Genomic DNA, 9,565 nt, shown 5'->3' on the forward strand with positions numbered 1-9,565 from the left:
TTCATTTGGCAGCTGATTTAAATAGCCAACGCTTGACAGCCTCTTTCGCTTACGGCCATACCACCCTGGAAATGCCCGATCTCATCTGAACTCGGAAGTAAAGCAGGGTCGGGCCTGGTTAGTACTTGGATGGGAGACCGCCTGGGAATACCAGGTGCTGTAAGCTTTTTGAAGTGCTTCATTTGGCAGCTGATTTAAATAGCCAACGCTTGACAGCCTCTCACCCTGGAAATGCCCGATCTCATCTGAACTCGGAAGTAAAGCAGGGTCGGGCCTGGTTAGTACTTGGATGGGAGACCGCCTGGGAATACCAGGTGCTGTAAGCTTTTCGAAGTGCTTCATTTGGCAGCTGATTTAAATAGCCAACGCTTGACAGCCTCTTTCGCTTACGGCCATACCACCCTGGAAATGCCCGATCTCATCTGAACTCGGAAGTAAAGCAGGGTCGGGCCTGGTTAGTACTTGGATGGGAGACCGCCTGGGAATACCAGGTGCTGTAAGCTTTTYGAAGTGCTTCATTTGGCAGCTGATTTAAATAGCCAACGCTTGACAGCCTCTTTCGCTTACGGCCATACCACCCTGGAAATGCCCGATCTCATCTGAACTCGGAAGTAAAGCAGGGTCGGGCCTGGTTAGTACTTGGATGGGAGACCGCCTGGGAATACCAGGTGCTGTAAGCTTTTCGAAGTGCTTCATTTGGCAGCTGATTTAAATAGCCAACGCTTGACAGCCTCTTTCGCTTACGGCCATACCACCCTGGAAATGCCCGATCTCATCTGAACTCGGAAGTAAAGCAGGGTCGGGCCTGGTTAGTACTTGGATGGGAGACCGCCTGGGAATACCAGGTGCTGTAAGCTTTTYGAAGTGCTTCATTTGGCAGCTGATTTAAATAGCCAACGCTTGACAGCCTCTTTCGCTTACGGCCATACCACCCTGGAAATGCCCGATCTCATCTGAACTCGGAAGTAAAGCAGGGTCGGGCCTGGTTAGTACTTGGATGGGAGACCGCCTGGGAATACCAGGTGCTGTAAGCTTTTCGAAGTGCTTCATTTGGCAGCTGATTTAAATAGCCAACGCTTGACAGCCTCTTTCGCTTACGGCCATACCACCCTGGAAATGCCCGATCTCATCTGAACTCGGAAGTAAAGCAGGGTCGGGCCTGGTTAGTACTTGGATGGGAGACCGCCTGGGAATACCAGGTGCTGTAAGCTTTTCGAAGTGCTTCATTTGGCAGCTGATTTAAATAGCCAACGCTTGACAGCCTCTTTCGCTTACGGCCATACCACCCTGGAAATGCCCGATCTCATCTGAACTCGGAAGTAAAGCAGGGTCGGGCCTGGTTAGTACTTGGATGGGAGACCGCCTGGGAATACCAGGTGCTGTAAGCTTTTCGAAGTGCTTCATTTGGCAGCTGATTTAAATAGCCAACGCTTGACAGCCTCTTTCGCTTACGGCCATACCACCCTGGAAATGCCCGATCTCATCTGAACTCGGAAGTAAAGCAGGGTCGGGCCTGGTTAGTACTTGGATGGGAGACCGCCTGGGAATACCAGGTGCTGTAAGCTTTTCGAAGTGCTTCATTTGGCAGCTGATTTAAATAGCCAACGCTTGACAGCCTCTTTCGCTTACGGCCATACCACCCTGGAAATGCCCGATCTCATCTGAACTCGGAAGTAAAGCAGGGTCGGGCCTGGTTAGTACTTGGATGGGAGACCGCCTGGGAATACCAGGTGCTGTAAGCTTTTCGAAGTGCTTCATTTGGCAGCTGATTTAAATAGCCAACGCTTGACAGCCTCTTTCGCTTACGGCCATACCACCCTGGAAATGCCCGATCTCATCTGAACTCGGAAGTAAAGCAGGGTCGGGCCTGGTTAGTACTTGGATGGGAGACCGCCTGGGAATACCAGGTGCTGTAAGCTTTTCGAAGTGCTTCATTTGGCAGCTGATTTAAATAGCCAACGCTTGACAGCCTCTTTCGCTTACGGCCATACCACCCTGGAAATGCCCGATCTCATCTGAACTCGGAAGTAAAGCAGGGTCGGGCCTGGTTAGTACTTGGATGGGAGACCGCCTGGGAATACCAGGTGCTGTAAGCTTTTCGAAGTGCTTCATTTGGCAGCTGATTTAAATAGCCAACGCTTGACAGCCTCTTTCGCTTACGGCCATACCACCCTGGAAATGCCCGATCTCATCTGAACTCGGAAGTAAAGCAGGGTCGGGCCTGGTTAGTACTTGGATGGGAGACCGCCTGGGAATACCAGGTGCTGTAAGCTTTTYGAAGTGCTTCATTTGGCAGCTGATTTAAATAGCCAACGCTTGACAGCCTCTTTCGCTTACGGCCATACCACCCTGGAAATGCCCGATCTCATCTGAACTCRGAAGTAAAGCAGGGTCGGGCCTGGTTAGTACTTGGATGGGAGACCGCCTGGGAATACCAGGTGCTGTAAGCTTTTCGAAGTGCTTCATTTGGCAGCTGATTTAAATAGCCAACGCTTGACAGCCTCTTTCGCTTACGGCCATACCACCCTGGAAATGCCCGATCTCATCTGAACTCGGAAGTAAAGCAGGGTCGGGCCTGGTTAGTACTTGGATGGGAGACCGCCTGGGAATACCAGGTGCTGTAAGCTTTTYGAAGTGCTTCATTTGGCAGCTGATTTAAATAGCCAACGCTTGACAGCCTCTTTCGCTTACGGCCATACCACCCTGGAAATGCCCGATCTCATCTGAACTCGGAAGTAAAGCAGGGTCGGGCCTGGTTAGTACTTGGATGGGAGACCGCCTGGGAATACCAGGTGCTGTAAGCTTTTCGAAGTGCTTCATTTGGCAGCTGATTTAAATAGCCAACGCTTGACAGCCTCTTTCGCTTACGGCCATACCACCCTGGAAATGCCCGATCTCATCTGAACTCGGAAGTAAAGCAGGGTCGGGCCTGGTTAGTACTTGGATGGGAGACCGCCTGGGAATACCAGGTGCTGTAAGCTTTTCGAAGTGCTTCATTTGGCAGCTGATTTAAATAGCCAACGCTTGACAGCCTCTTTCGCTTACGGCCATACCACCCTGGAAATGCCCGATCTCATCTGAACTCGGAAGTAAAGCAGGGTCGGGCCTGGTTAGTACTTGGATGGGAGACCGCCTGGGAATACCAGGTGCTGTAAGCTTTTCGAAGTGCTTCATTTGGCAGCTGATTTAAATAGCCAACGCTTGACAGCCTCTTTCGCTTACGGCCATACCACCCTGGAAATGCCCGATCTCATCTGAACTCGGAAGTAAAGCAGGGTCGGGCCTGGTTAGTACTTGGATGGGAGACCGCCTGGGAATACCAGGTGCTGTAAGCTTTTCGAAGTGCTTCATTTGGCAGCTGATTTAAATAGCCAACGCTTGACAGCCTCTTTCGCTTACGGCCATACCACCCTGGAAATGCCCGATCTCATCTGAACTCGGAAGTAAAGCAGGGTCGGGCCTGGTTAGTACTTGGATGGGAGACCGCCTGGGAATACCAGGTGCTGTAAGCTTTTYGAAGTGCTTCATTTGGCAGCTGATTTAAATAGCCAACGCTTGACAGCCTCTTTCGCTTACGGCCATACCACCCTGGAAATGCCCGATCTCATCTGAACTCGGAAGTAAAGCAGGGTCGGGCCTGGTTAGTACTTGGATGGGAGACCGCCTGGGAATACCAGGTGCTGTAAGCTTTTCGAAGTGCTTCATTTGGCAGCTGATTTAAATAGCCAACGCTTGACAGCCTCTTTCGCTTACGGCCATACCACCCTGGAAATGCCCGATCTCATCTGAACTCGGAAGTAAAGCAGGGTCGGGCCTGGTTAGTACTTGGATGGGAGACCGCCTGGGAATACCAGGTGCTGTAAGCTTTTYGAAGTGCTTCATTTGGCAGCTGATTTAAATAGCCAACGCTTGACAGCCTCTTTCGCTTACGGCCATACCACCCTGGAAATGCCCGATCTCATCTGAACTCGGAAGTAAAGCAGGGTCGGGCCTGGTTAGTACTTGGATGGGAGACCGCCTGGGAATACCAGGTGCTGTAAGCTTTTCGAAGTGCTTCATTTGGCAGCTGATTTAAATAGCCAACGCTTGACAGCCTCTTTCGCTTACGGCCATACCACCCTGGAAATGCCCGATCTCATCTGAACTCGGAAGTAAAGCAGGGTCGGGCCTGGTTAGTACTTGGATGGGAGACCGCCTGGGAATACCAGGTGCTGTAAGCTTTTYGAAGTGCTTCATTTGGCAGCTGATTTAAATAGCCAACGCTTGACAGCCTCTTTCGCTTACGGCCATACCACCCTGGAAATGCCCGATCTCATCTGAACTCGGAAGTAAAGCAGGGTCGGGCCTGGTTAGTACTTGGATGGGAGACCGCCTGGGAATACCAGGTGCTGTAAGCTTTTCGAAGTGCTTCATTTGGCAGCTGATTTAAATAGCCAACGCTTGACAGCCTCTTTCGCTTACGGCCATACCACCCTGGAAATGCCCGATCTCATCTGAACTCGGAAGTAAAGCAGGGTCGGGCCTGGTTAGTACTTGGATGGGAGACCGCCTGGGAATACCAGGTGCTGTAAGCTTTTTGAAGTGCTTCATTTGGCAGCTGATTTAAATAGCCAACGCTTGACAGCCTCTTTCGCTTACGGCCATACCACCCTGGAAATGCCCGATCTCATCTGAACTCGGAAGTAAAGCAGGGTCGGGCCTGGTTAGTACTTGGATGGGAGACCGCCTGGGAATACCAGGTGCTGTAAGCTTTTCGAAGTGCTTCATTTGGCAGCTGATTTAAATAGCCAACGCTTGACAGCCTCTTTCGCTTACGGCCATACCACCCTGGAAATGCCCGATCTCATCTGAACTCGGAAGTAAAGCAGGGTCGGGCCTGGTTAGTACTTGGATGGGAGACCGCCTGGGAATACCAGGTGCTGTAAGCTTTTTGAAGTGCTTCATTTGGCAGCTGATTTAAATAGCCAACGCTTGACAGCCTCTTTCGCTTACGGCCATACCACCCTGGAAATGCCCGATCTCATCTGAACTCGGAAGTAAAGCAGGGTCGGGCCTGGTTAGTACTTGGATGGGAGACCGCCTGGGAATACCAGGTGCTGTAAGCTTTTCGAAGTGCTTCATTTGGCAGCTGATTTAAATAGCCAACGCTTGACAGCCTCTTTCGCTTACGGCCATACCACCCTGGAAATGCCCGATCTCATCTGAACTCGGAAGTAAAGCAGGGTCGGGCCTGGTTAGTACTTGGATGGGAGACCGCCTGGGAATACCAGGTGCTGTAAGCTTTTTGAAGTGCTTCATTTGGCAGCTGATTTAAATAGCCAACGCTTGACAGCCTCTTTCGCTTACGGCCATACCACCCTGGAAATGCCCGATCTCATCTGAACTCGGAAGTAAAGCAGGGTCGGGCCTGGTTAGTACTTGGATGGGAGACCGCCTGGGAATACCAGGTGCTGTAAGCTTTTCGAAGTGCTTCATTTGGCAGCTGATTTAAATAGCCAACGCTTGACAGCCTCTTTCGCTTACGGCCATACCACCCTGGAAATGCCCGATCTCATCTGAACTCGGAAGTAAAGCAGGGTCGGGCCTGGTTAGTACTTGGATGGGAGACCGCCTGGGAATACCAGGTGCTGTAAGCTTTTTGAAGTGCTTCATTTGGCAGCTGATTTAAATAGCCAACGCTTGACAGCCTCTTTCGCTTACGGCCATACCACCCTGGAAATGCCCGATCTCATCTGAACTCGGAAGTAAAGCAGGGTCGGGCCTGGTTAGTACTTGGATGGGAGACCGCCTGGGAATACCAGGTGCTGTAAGCTTTTCGAAGTGCTTCATTTGGCAGCTGATTTAAATAGCCAACGCTTGACAGCCTCTTTCGCTTACGGCCATACCACCCTGGAAATGCCCGATCTCATCTGAACTCGGAAGTAAAGCAGGGTCGGGCCTGGTTAGTACTTGGATGGGAGACCGCCTGGGAATACCAGGTGCTGTAAGCTTTTTGAAGTGCTTCATTTGGCAGCTGATTTAAATAGCCAACGCTTGACAGCCTCTTTCGCTTACGGCCATACCACCCTGGAAATGCCCGATCTCATCTGAACTCGGAAGTAAAGCAGGGTCGGGCCTGGTTAGTACTTGGATGGGAGACCGCCTGGGAATACCAGGTGCTGTAAGCTTTTCGAAGTGCTTCATTTGGCAGCTGATTTAAATAGCCAACGCTTGACAGCCTCTTTCGCTTACGGCCATACCACCCTGGAAATGCCYGATCTCATCTGAACTCGGAAGTAAAGCAGGGTCGGGCCTGGTTAGTACTTGGATGGGAGACCGCCTGGGAATACCAGGTGCTGTAAGCTTTTYGAAGTGCTTCATTTGGCAGCTGATTTAAATAGCCAACGCTTGACAGCCTCTTTCGCTTACGGCCATACCACCCTGGAAATGCCCGATCTCATCTGAACTCGGAAGTAAAGCAGGGTCGGGCCTGGTTAGTACTTGGATGGGAGACCGCCTGGGAATACCAGGTGCTGTAAGCTTTTCGAAGTGCTTCATTTGGCAGCTGATTTAAATAGCCAACGCTTGACAGCCTCTTTCGCTTACGGCCATACCACCCTGGAAATGCCCGATCTCATCTGAACTCGGAAGTAAAGCAGGGTCGGGCCTGGTTAGTACTTGGATGGGAGACCGCCTGGGAATACCAGGTGCTGTAAGCTTTTYGAAGTGCTTCATTTGGCAGCTGATTTAAATAGCCAACGCTTGACAGCCTCTTTCGCTTACGGCCATACCACCCTGGAAATGCCCGATCTCATCTGAACTCGGAAGTAAAGCAGGGTCGGGCCTGGTTAGTACTTGGATGGGAGACCGCCTGGGAATACCAGGTGCTGTAAGCTTTTCGAAGTGCTTCATTTGGCAGCTGATTTAAATAGCCAACGCTTGACAGCCTCTTTCGCTTACGGCCATACCACCCTGGAAATGCCCGATCTCATCTGAACTCGGAAGTAAAGCAGGGTCGGGCCTGGTTAGTACTTGGATGGGAGACCGCCTGGGAATACCAGGTGCTGTAAGCTTTTYGAAGTGCTTCATTTGGCAGCTGATTTAAATAGCCAACGCTTGACAGCCTCTTTCGCTTACGGCCATACCACCCTGGAAATGCCCGATCTCATCTGAACTCGGAAGTAAAGCAGGGTCGGGCCTGGTTAGTACTTGGATGGGAGACCGCCTGGGAATACCAGGTGCTGTAAGCTTTTCGAAGTGCTTCATTTGGCAGCTGATTTAAATAGCCAACGCTTGACAGCCTCTTTCGCTTACGGCCATACCACCCTGGAAATGCCCGATCTCATCTGAACTCGGAAGTAAAGCAGGGTCGGGCCTGGTTAGTACTTGGATGGGAGACCGCCTGGGAATACCAGGTGCTGTAAGCTTTTCGAAGTGCTTCATTTGGCAGCTGATTTAAATAGCCAACGCTTGACAGCCTCTTTCGCTTACGGCCATACCACCCTGGAAATGCCCGATCTCATCTGAACTCGGAAGTAAAGCAGGGTCGGGCCTGGTTAGTACTTGGATGGGAGACCGCCTGGGAATACCAGGTGCTGTAAGCTTTTTGAAGTGCTTCATTTGGCAGCTGATTTAAATAGCCAACGCTTGACAGCCTCTTTCGCTTACGGCCATACCACCCTGGAAATGCCCGATCTCATCTGAACTCGGAAGTAAAGCAGGGTCGGGCCTGGTTAGTACTTGGATGGGAGACCGCCTGGGAATACCAGGTGCTGTAAGCTTTTCGAAGTGCTTCATTTGGCAGCTGATTTAAATAGCCAACGCTTGACAGCCTCTTTCGCTTACGGCCATACCACCCTGGAAATGCCCGATCTCATCTGAACTCGGAAGTAAAGCAGGGTCGGGCCTGGTTAGTACTTGGATGGGAGACCGCCTGGGAATACCAGGTGCTGTAAGCTTTTTGAAGTGCTTCATTTGGCAGCTGATTTAAATAGCCAACGCTTGACAGCCTCTTTCGCTTACGGCCATACCACCCTGGAAATGCCCGATCTCATCTGAACTCGGAAGTAAAGCAGGGTCGGGCCTGGTTAGTACTTGGATGGGAGACCGCCTGGGAATACCAGGTGCTGTAAGCTTTTCGAAGTGCTTCATTTGGCAGCTGATTTAAATAGCCAACGCTTGACAGCCTCTTTCGCTTACGGCCATACCACCCTGGAAATGCCCGATCTCATCTGAACTCGGAAGTAAAGCAGGGTCGGGCCTGGTTAGTACTTGGATGGGAGACCGCCTGGGAATACCAGGTGCTGTAAGCTTTTTGAAGTGCTTCATTTGGCAGCTGATTTAAATAGCCAACGCTTGACAGCCTCTTTCGCTTACGGCCATACCACCCTGGAAATGCCCGATCTCATCTGAACTCGGAAGTAAAGCAGGGTCGGGCCTGGTTAGTACTTGGATGGGAGACCGCCTGGGAATACCAGGTGCTGTAAGCTTTTCGAAGTGCTTCATTTGGCAGCTGATTTAAATAGCCAACGCTTGACAGCCTCTTTCGCTTACRGCCATACCACCCTGGAAATGCCCGATCTCATCTGAACTCGGAAGTAAAGCAGGGTCGGGCCTGGTTAGTACTTGGATGGGAGACCGCCTGGGAATACCAGGTGCTGTAAGCTTTTTGAAGTGCTTCATTTGGCAGCTGATTTAAATAGCCAACGCTTGACAGCCTCTTTCGCTTACGGCCATACCACCCTGGAAATGCCCGATCTCATCTGAACTCGGAAGTAAAGCAGGGTCGGGCCTGGTTAGTACTTGGATGGGAGACCGCCTGGGAATACCAGGTGCTGTAAGCTTTTCGAAGTGCTTCATTTGGCAGCTGATTTAAATAGCCAACGCTTGACAGCCTCTTTCGCTTACGGCCATACCACCCTGGAAATGCCCGATCTCATCTGAACTCGGAAGTAAAGCAGGGTCGGGCCTGGTTAGTACTTGGATGGGAGACCGCCTGGGAATACCAGGTGCTGTAAGCTTTTTGAAGTGCTTCATTTGGCAGCTGATTTAAATAGCCAACGCTTGACAGCCTCTTTCGCTTACGGCCATACCACCCTGGAAATGCCCGATCTCATCTGAACTCGGAAGTAAAGCAGGGTCGGGCCTGGTTAGTACTTGGATGGGAGACCGCCTGGGAATACCAGGTGCTGTAAGCTTTTCGAAGTGCTTCATTTGGCAGCTGATTTAAATAGCCAACGCTTGACAGCCTCTTTCGCTTACGGCCATACCACCCTGGAAATGCCCGATCTCATCTGAACTCGGAAGTAAAGCAGGGTCGGGCCTGGTTAGTACTTGGATGGGAGACCGCCTGGGAATACCAGGTGCTGTAAGCTTTTTGAAGTGCTTCATTTGGCAGCTGATTTAAATAGCCAACGCTTGACAGCCTCTTTCGCTTACGGCCATACCACCCTGGAAATGCCCGATCTCATCTGAACTCGGAAGTAAAGCAGGGTCGGGCCTGGTTAGTACTTGGATGGGAGACCGCCTGGGAATACCAGGTGCTGTAAGCTTTTCGAAGTGCTTCATTTGGCAGCTGATTTAAATA

The 9,565-nt window shown here is 51.2% G+C and overlaps 53 non-coding genes and 1 pseudogene across 53 annotated transcripts; all 54 read left to right on the plus strand.

Moving 5' to 3' along the window:
- The first annotated feature begins 47 nt into the window (after nucleotides 1-47).
- LOC137493718 (5S ribosomal RNA) lies at nucleotides 48-166 on the plus strand. Its single transcript, XR_011013693.2, has one exon. It is a non-coding gene; the product is annotated as a 5S ribosomal RNA (ribosomal RNA).
- Nucleotides 167-207: 41 nt separating this feature from the next.
- LOC141383939 (5S ribosomal RNA) lies at nucleotides 208-326 on the plus strand (annotated as a pseudogene).
- Nucleotides 327-384: 58 nt separating this feature from the next.
- On the plus strand, nucleotides 385-503 carry LOC137492150 (5S ribosomal RNA). Its single transcript, XR_011012122.1, has one exon. It is a non-coding gene; the product is annotated as a 5S ribosomal RNA (ribosomal RNA).
- A 58-nt stretch (nucleotides 504-561) lies between these two features.
- Nucleotides 562-680, plus strand: LOC137492151 (5S ribosomal RNA). Its single transcript, XR_011012123.1, has one exon. It is a non-coding gene; the product is annotated as a 5S ribosomal RNA (ribosomal RNA).
- A 58-nt stretch (nucleotides 681-738) lies between these two features.
- On the plus strand, nucleotides 739-857 carry LOC137492152 (5S ribosomal RNA). Its single transcript, XR_011012124.1, has one exon. It is a non-coding gene; the product is annotated as a 5S ribosomal RNA (ribosomal RNA).
- A 58-nt stretch (nucleotides 858-915) lies between these two features.
- LOC137493888 (5S ribosomal RNA) lies at nucleotides 916-1,034 on the plus strand. The gene has a single exon (XR_011013863.2). It is a non-coding gene; the product is annotated as a 5S ribosomal RNA (ribosomal RNA).
- Nucleotides 1,035-1,092: 58 nt separating this feature from the next.
- On the plus strand, nucleotides 1,093-1,211 carry LOC137492153 (5S ribosomal RNA). Its single transcript, XR_011012125.1, has one exon. It is a non-coding gene; the product is annotated as a 5S ribosomal RNA (ribosomal RNA).
- Nucleotides 1,212-1,269: 58 nt separating this feature from the next.
- LOC137492154 (5S ribosomal RNA) lies at nucleotides 1,270-1,388 on the plus strand. Its single transcript, XR_011012126.1, has one exon. It is a non-coding gene; the product is annotated as a 5S ribosomal RNA (ribosomal RNA).
- Nucleotides 1,389-1,446: 58 nt separating this feature from the next.
- Nucleotides 1,447-1,565, plus strand: LOC137492155 (5S ribosomal RNA). The gene has a single exon (XR_011012127.1). It is a non-coding gene; the product is annotated as a 5S ribosomal RNA (ribosomal RNA).
- A 58-nt stretch (nucleotides 1,566-1,623) lies between these two features.
- Nucleotides 1,624-1,742, plus strand: LOC137493964 (5S ribosomal RNA). The gene has a single exon (XR_011013939.2). It is a non-coding gene; the product is annotated as a 5S ribosomal RNA (ribosomal RNA).
- A 58-nt stretch (nucleotides 1,743-1,800) lies between these two features.
- On the plus strand, nucleotides 1,801-1,919 carry LOC137493615 (5S ribosomal RNA). The gene has a single exon (XR_011013590.2). It is a non-coding gene; the product is annotated as a 5S ribosomal RNA (ribosomal RNA).
- A 58-nt stretch (nucleotides 1,920-1,977) lies between these two features.
- Nucleotides 1,978-2,096, plus strand: LOC137492156 (5S ribosomal RNA). Its single transcript, XR_011012128.1, has one exon. It is a non-coding gene; the product is annotated as a 5S ribosomal RNA (ribosomal RNA).
- Nucleotides 2,097-2,154: 58 nt separating this feature from the next.
- LOC137492157 (5S ribosomal RNA) lies at nucleotides 2,155-2,273 on the plus strand. Its single transcript, XR_011012129.1, has one exon. It is a non-coding gene; the product is annotated as a 5S ribosomal RNA (ribosomal RNA).
- Nucleotides 2,274-2,331: 58 nt separating this feature from the next.
- LOC141383396 (5S ribosomal RNA) lies at nucleotides 2,332-2,450 on the plus strand. The gene has a single exon (XR_012404413.1). It is a non-coding gene; the product is annotated as a 5S ribosomal RNA (ribosomal RNA).
- A 58-nt stretch (nucleotides 2,451-2,508) lies between these two features.
- Nucleotides 2,509-2,627, plus strand: LOC137493878 (5S ribosomal RNA). The gene has a single exon (XR_011013853.2). It is a non-coding gene; the product is annotated as a 5S ribosomal RNA (ribosomal RNA).
- Nucleotides 2,628-2,685: 58 nt separating this feature from the next.
- LOC137493889 (5S ribosomal RNA) lies at nucleotides 2,686-2,804 on the plus strand. The gene has a single exon (XR_011013864.2). It is a non-coding gene; the product is annotated as a 5S ribosomal RNA (ribosomal RNA).
- Nucleotides 2,805-2,862: 58 nt separating this feature from the next.
- Nucleotides 2,863-2,981, plus strand: LOC137492158 (5S ribosomal RNA). The gene has a single exon (XR_011012130.1). It is a non-coding gene; the product is annotated as a 5S ribosomal RNA (ribosomal RNA).
- A 58-nt stretch (nucleotides 2,982-3,039) lies between these two features.
- Nucleotides 3,040-3,158, plus strand: LOC137492159 (5S ribosomal RNA). The gene has a single exon (XR_011012131.1). It is a non-coding gene; the product is annotated as a 5S ribosomal RNA (ribosomal RNA).
- A 58-nt stretch (nucleotides 3,159-3,216) lies between these two features.
- Nucleotides 3,217-3,335, plus strand: LOC137492161 (5S ribosomal RNA). The gene has a single exon (XR_011012133.1). It is a non-coding gene; the product is annotated as a 5S ribosomal RNA (ribosomal RNA).
- A 58-nt stretch (nucleotides 3,336-3,393) lies between these two features.
- Nucleotides 3,394-3,512, plus strand: LOC137493541 (5S ribosomal RNA). The gene has a single exon (XR_011013514.2). It is a non-coding gene; the product is annotated as a 5S ribosomal RNA (ribosomal RNA).
- A 58-nt stretch (nucleotides 3,513-3,570) lies between these two features.
- Nucleotides 3,571-3,689, plus strand: LOC137492162 (5S ribosomal RNA). The gene has a single exon (XR_011012134.1). It is a non-coding gene; the product is annotated as a 5S ribosomal RNA (ribosomal RNA).
- Nucleotides 3,690-3,747: 58 nt separating this feature from the next.
- LOC137492163 (5S ribosomal RNA) lies at nucleotides 3,748-3,866 on the plus strand. Its single transcript, XR_011012135.1, has one exon. It is a non-coding gene; the product is annotated as a 5S ribosomal RNA (ribosomal RNA).
- A 58-nt stretch (nucleotides 3,867-3,924) lies between these two features.
- On the plus strand, nucleotides 3,925-4,043 carry LOC137492164 (5S ribosomal RNA). Its single transcript, XR_011012136.1, has one exon. It is a non-coding gene; the product is annotated as a 5S ribosomal RNA (ribosomal RNA).
- A 58-nt stretch (nucleotides 4,044-4,101) lies between these two features.
- Nucleotides 4,102-4,220, plus strand: LOC141382280 (5S ribosomal RNA). The gene has a single exon (XR_012403207.1). It is a non-coding gene; the product is annotated as a 5S ribosomal RNA (ribosomal RNA).
- A 58-nt stretch (nucleotides 4,221-4,278) lies between these two features.
- LOC137493769 (5S ribosomal RNA) lies at nucleotides 4,279-4,397 on the plus strand. The gene has a single exon (XR_011013744.2). It is a non-coding gene; the product is annotated as a 5S ribosomal RNA (ribosomal RNA).
- Nucleotides 4,398-4,455: 58 nt separating this feature from the next.
- Nucleotides 4,456-4,574, plus strand: LOC137492165 (5S ribosomal RNA). The gene has a single exon (XR_011012137.1). It is a non-coding gene; the product is annotated as a 5S ribosomal RNA (ribosomal RNA).
- Nucleotides 4,575-4,632: 58 nt separating this feature from the next.
- Nucleotides 4,633-4,751, plus strand: LOC137492166 (5S ribosomal RNA). Its single transcript, XR_011012138.1, has one exon. It is a non-coding gene; the product is annotated as a 5S ribosomal RNA (ribosomal RNA).
- A 58-nt stretch (nucleotides 4,752-4,809) lies between these two features.
- On the plus strand, nucleotides 4,810-4,928 carry LOC137492167 (5S ribosomal RNA). Its single transcript, XR_011012139.1, has one exon. It is a non-coding gene; the product is annotated as a 5S ribosomal RNA (ribosomal RNA).
- Nucleotides 4,929-4,986: 58 nt separating this feature from the next.
- On the plus strand, nucleotides 4,987-5,105 carry LOC137492168 (5S ribosomal RNA). The gene has a single exon (XR_011012140.1). It is a non-coding gene; the product is annotated as a 5S ribosomal RNA (ribosomal RNA).
- Nucleotides 5,106-5,163: 58 nt separating this feature from the next.
- LOC137492169 (5S ribosomal RNA) lies at nucleotides 5,164-5,282 on the plus strand. Its single transcript, XR_011012141.1, has one exon. It is a non-coding gene; the product is annotated as a 5S ribosomal RNA (ribosomal RNA).
- Nucleotides 5,283-5,340: 58 nt separating this feature from the next.
- On the plus strand, nucleotides 5,341-5,459 carry LOC137492170 (5S ribosomal RNA). Its single transcript, XR_011012142.1, has one exon. It is a non-coding gene; the product is annotated as a 5S ribosomal RNA (ribosomal RNA).
- Nucleotides 5,460-5,517: 58 nt separating this feature from the next.
- On the plus strand, nucleotides 5,518-5,636 carry LOC137492172 (5S ribosomal RNA). The gene has a single exon (XR_011012144.1). It is a non-coding gene; the product is annotated as a 5S ribosomal RNA (ribosomal RNA).
- Nucleotides 5,637-5,694: 58 nt separating this feature from the next.
- LOC137492173 (5S ribosomal RNA) lies at nucleotides 5,695-5,813 on the plus strand. The gene has a single exon (XR_011012145.1). It is a non-coding gene; the product is annotated as a 5S ribosomal RNA (ribosomal RNA).
- A 58-nt stretch (nucleotides 5,814-5,871) lies between these two features.
- On the plus strand, nucleotides 5,872-5,990 carry LOC141382282 (5S ribosomal RNA). Its single transcript, XR_012403209.1, has one exon. It is a non-coding gene; the product is annotated as a 5S ribosomal RNA (ribosomal RNA).
- Nucleotides 5,991-6,048: 58 nt separating this feature from the next.
- On the plus strand, nucleotides 6,049-6,167 carry LOC137493819 (5S ribosomal RNA). The gene has a single exon (XR_011013793.2). It is a non-coding gene; the product is annotated as a 5S ribosomal RNA (ribosomal RNA).
- A 58-nt stretch (nucleotides 6,168-6,225) lies between these two features.
- Nucleotides 6,226-6,344, plus strand: LOC137493854 (5S ribosomal RNA). The gene has a single exon (XR_011013829.2). It is a non-coding gene; the product is annotated as a 5S ribosomal RNA (ribosomal RNA).
- A 58-nt stretch (nucleotides 6,345-6,402) lies between these two features.
- LOC137492175 (5S ribosomal RNA) lies at nucleotides 6,403-6,521 on the plus strand. The gene has a single exon (XR_011012147.1). It is a non-coding gene; the product is annotated as a 5S ribosomal RNA (ribosomal RNA).
- A 58-nt stretch (nucleotides 6,522-6,579) lies between these two features.
- LOC137492176 (5S ribosomal RNA) lies at nucleotides 6,580-6,698 on the plus strand. Its single transcript, XR_011012148.1, has one exon. It is a non-coding gene; the product is annotated as a 5S ribosomal RNA (ribosomal RNA).
- Nucleotides 6,699-6,756: 58 nt separating this feature from the next.
- LOC137492177 (5S ribosomal RNA) lies at nucleotides 6,757-6,875 on the plus strand. The gene has a single exon (XR_011012149.1). It is a non-coding gene; the product is annotated as a 5S ribosomal RNA (ribosomal RNA).
- Nucleotides 6,876-6,933: 58 nt separating this feature from the next.
- Nucleotides 6,934-7,052, plus strand: LOC137494157 (5S ribosomal RNA). Its single transcript, XR_012403211.1, has one exon. It is a non-coding gene; the product is annotated as a 5S ribosomal RNA (ribosomal RNA).
- Nucleotides 7,053-7,110: 58 nt separating this feature from the next.
- On the plus strand, nucleotides 7,111-7,229 carry LOC141382284 (5S ribosomal RNA). Its single transcript, XR_012403212.1, has one exon. It is a non-coding gene; the product is annotated as a 5S ribosomal RNA (ribosomal RNA).
- A 58-nt stretch (nucleotides 7,230-7,287) lies between these two features.
- On the plus strand, nucleotides 7,288-7,406 carry LOC137492179 (5S ribosomal RNA). Its single transcript, XR_011012151.1, has one exon. It is a non-coding gene; the product is annotated as a 5S ribosomal RNA (ribosomal RNA).
- Nucleotides 7,407-7,464: 58 nt separating this feature from the next.
- Nucleotides 7,465-7,583, plus strand: LOC137493965 (5S ribosomal RNA). The gene has a single exon (XR_011013940.2). It is a non-coding gene; the product is annotated as a 5S ribosomal RNA (ribosomal RNA).
- Nucleotides 7,584-7,641: 58 nt separating this feature from the next.
- LOC141382285 (5S ribosomal RNA) lies at nucleotides 7,642-7,760 on the plus strand. The gene has a single exon (XR_012403213.1). It is a non-coding gene; the product is annotated as a 5S ribosomal RNA (ribosomal RNA).
- A 58-nt stretch (nucleotides 7,761-7,818) lies between these two features.
- On the plus strand, nucleotides 7,819-7,937 carry LOC137492043 (5S ribosomal RNA). Its single transcript, XR_011012015.1, has one exon. It is a non-coding gene; the product is annotated as a 5S ribosomal RNA (ribosomal RNA).
- Nucleotides 7,938-7,995: 58 nt separating this feature from the next.
- LOC137492044 (5S ribosomal RNA) lies at nucleotides 7,996-8,114 on the plus strand. The gene has a single exon (XR_011012016.1). It is a non-coding gene; the product is annotated as a 5S ribosomal RNA (ribosomal RNA).
- A 58-nt stretch (nucleotides 8,115-8,172) lies between these two features.
- On the plus strand, nucleotides 8,173-8,291 carry LOC137492045 (5S ribosomal RNA). The gene has a single exon (XR_011012017.1). It is a non-coding gene; the product is annotated as a 5S ribosomal RNA (ribosomal RNA).
- A 58-nt stretch (nucleotides 8,292-8,349) lies between these two features.
- Nucleotides 8,350-8,468, plus strand: LOC137492046 (5S ribosomal RNA). Its single transcript, XR_011012018.1, has one exon. It is a non-coding gene; the product is annotated as a 5S ribosomal RNA (ribosomal RNA).
- A 58-nt stretch (nucleotides 8,469-8,526) lies between these two features.
- LOC137492047 (5S ribosomal RNA) lies at nucleotides 8,527-8,645 on the plus strand. Its single transcript, XR_011012019.2, has one exon. It is a non-coding gene; the product is annotated as a 5S ribosomal RNA (ribosomal RNA).
- A 58-nt stretch (nucleotides 8,646-8,703) lies between these two features.
- Nucleotides 8,704-8,822, plus strand: LOC137492048 (5S ribosomal RNA). Its single transcript, XR_011012020.1, has one exon. It is a non-coding gene; the product is annotated as a 5S ribosomal RNA (ribosomal RNA).
- Nucleotides 8,823-8,880: 58 nt separating this feature from the next.
- LOC137492050 (5S ribosomal RNA) lies at nucleotides 8,881-8,999 on the plus strand. Its single transcript, XR_011012022.1, has one exon. It is a non-coding gene; the product is annotated as a 5S ribosomal RNA (ribosomal RNA).
- A 58-nt stretch (nucleotides 9,000-9,057) lies between these two features.
- On the plus strand, nucleotides 9,058-9,176 carry LOC137492051 (5S ribosomal RNA). Its single transcript, XR_011012023.1, has one exon. It is a non-coding gene; the product is annotated as a 5S ribosomal RNA (ribosomal RNA).
- A 58-nt stretch (nucleotides 9,177-9,234) lies between these two features.
- Nucleotides 9,235-9,353, plus strand: LOC137492052 (5S ribosomal RNA). Its single transcript, XR_011012024.1, has one exon. It is a non-coding gene; the product is annotated as a 5S ribosomal RNA (ribosomal RNA).
- Nucleotides 9,354-9,411: 58 nt separating this feature from the next.
- Nucleotides 9,412-9,530, plus strand: LOC137492053 (5S ribosomal RNA). Its single transcript, XR_011012025.1, has one exon. It is a non-coding gene; the product is annotated as a 5S ribosomal RNA (ribosomal RNA).
- Nucleotides 9,531-9,565: the final 35 nt, after the last annotated feature.

This window comes from Danio rerio, chromosome 4 (assembly GCF_049306965.1).
Source record: "Danio rerio strain Tuebingen ecotype United States chromosome 4, GRCz12tu, whole genome shotgun sequence".
NCBI lineage: Eukaryota > Metazoa > Chordata > Actinopteri > Cypriniformes > Danionidae > Danio > Danio rerio.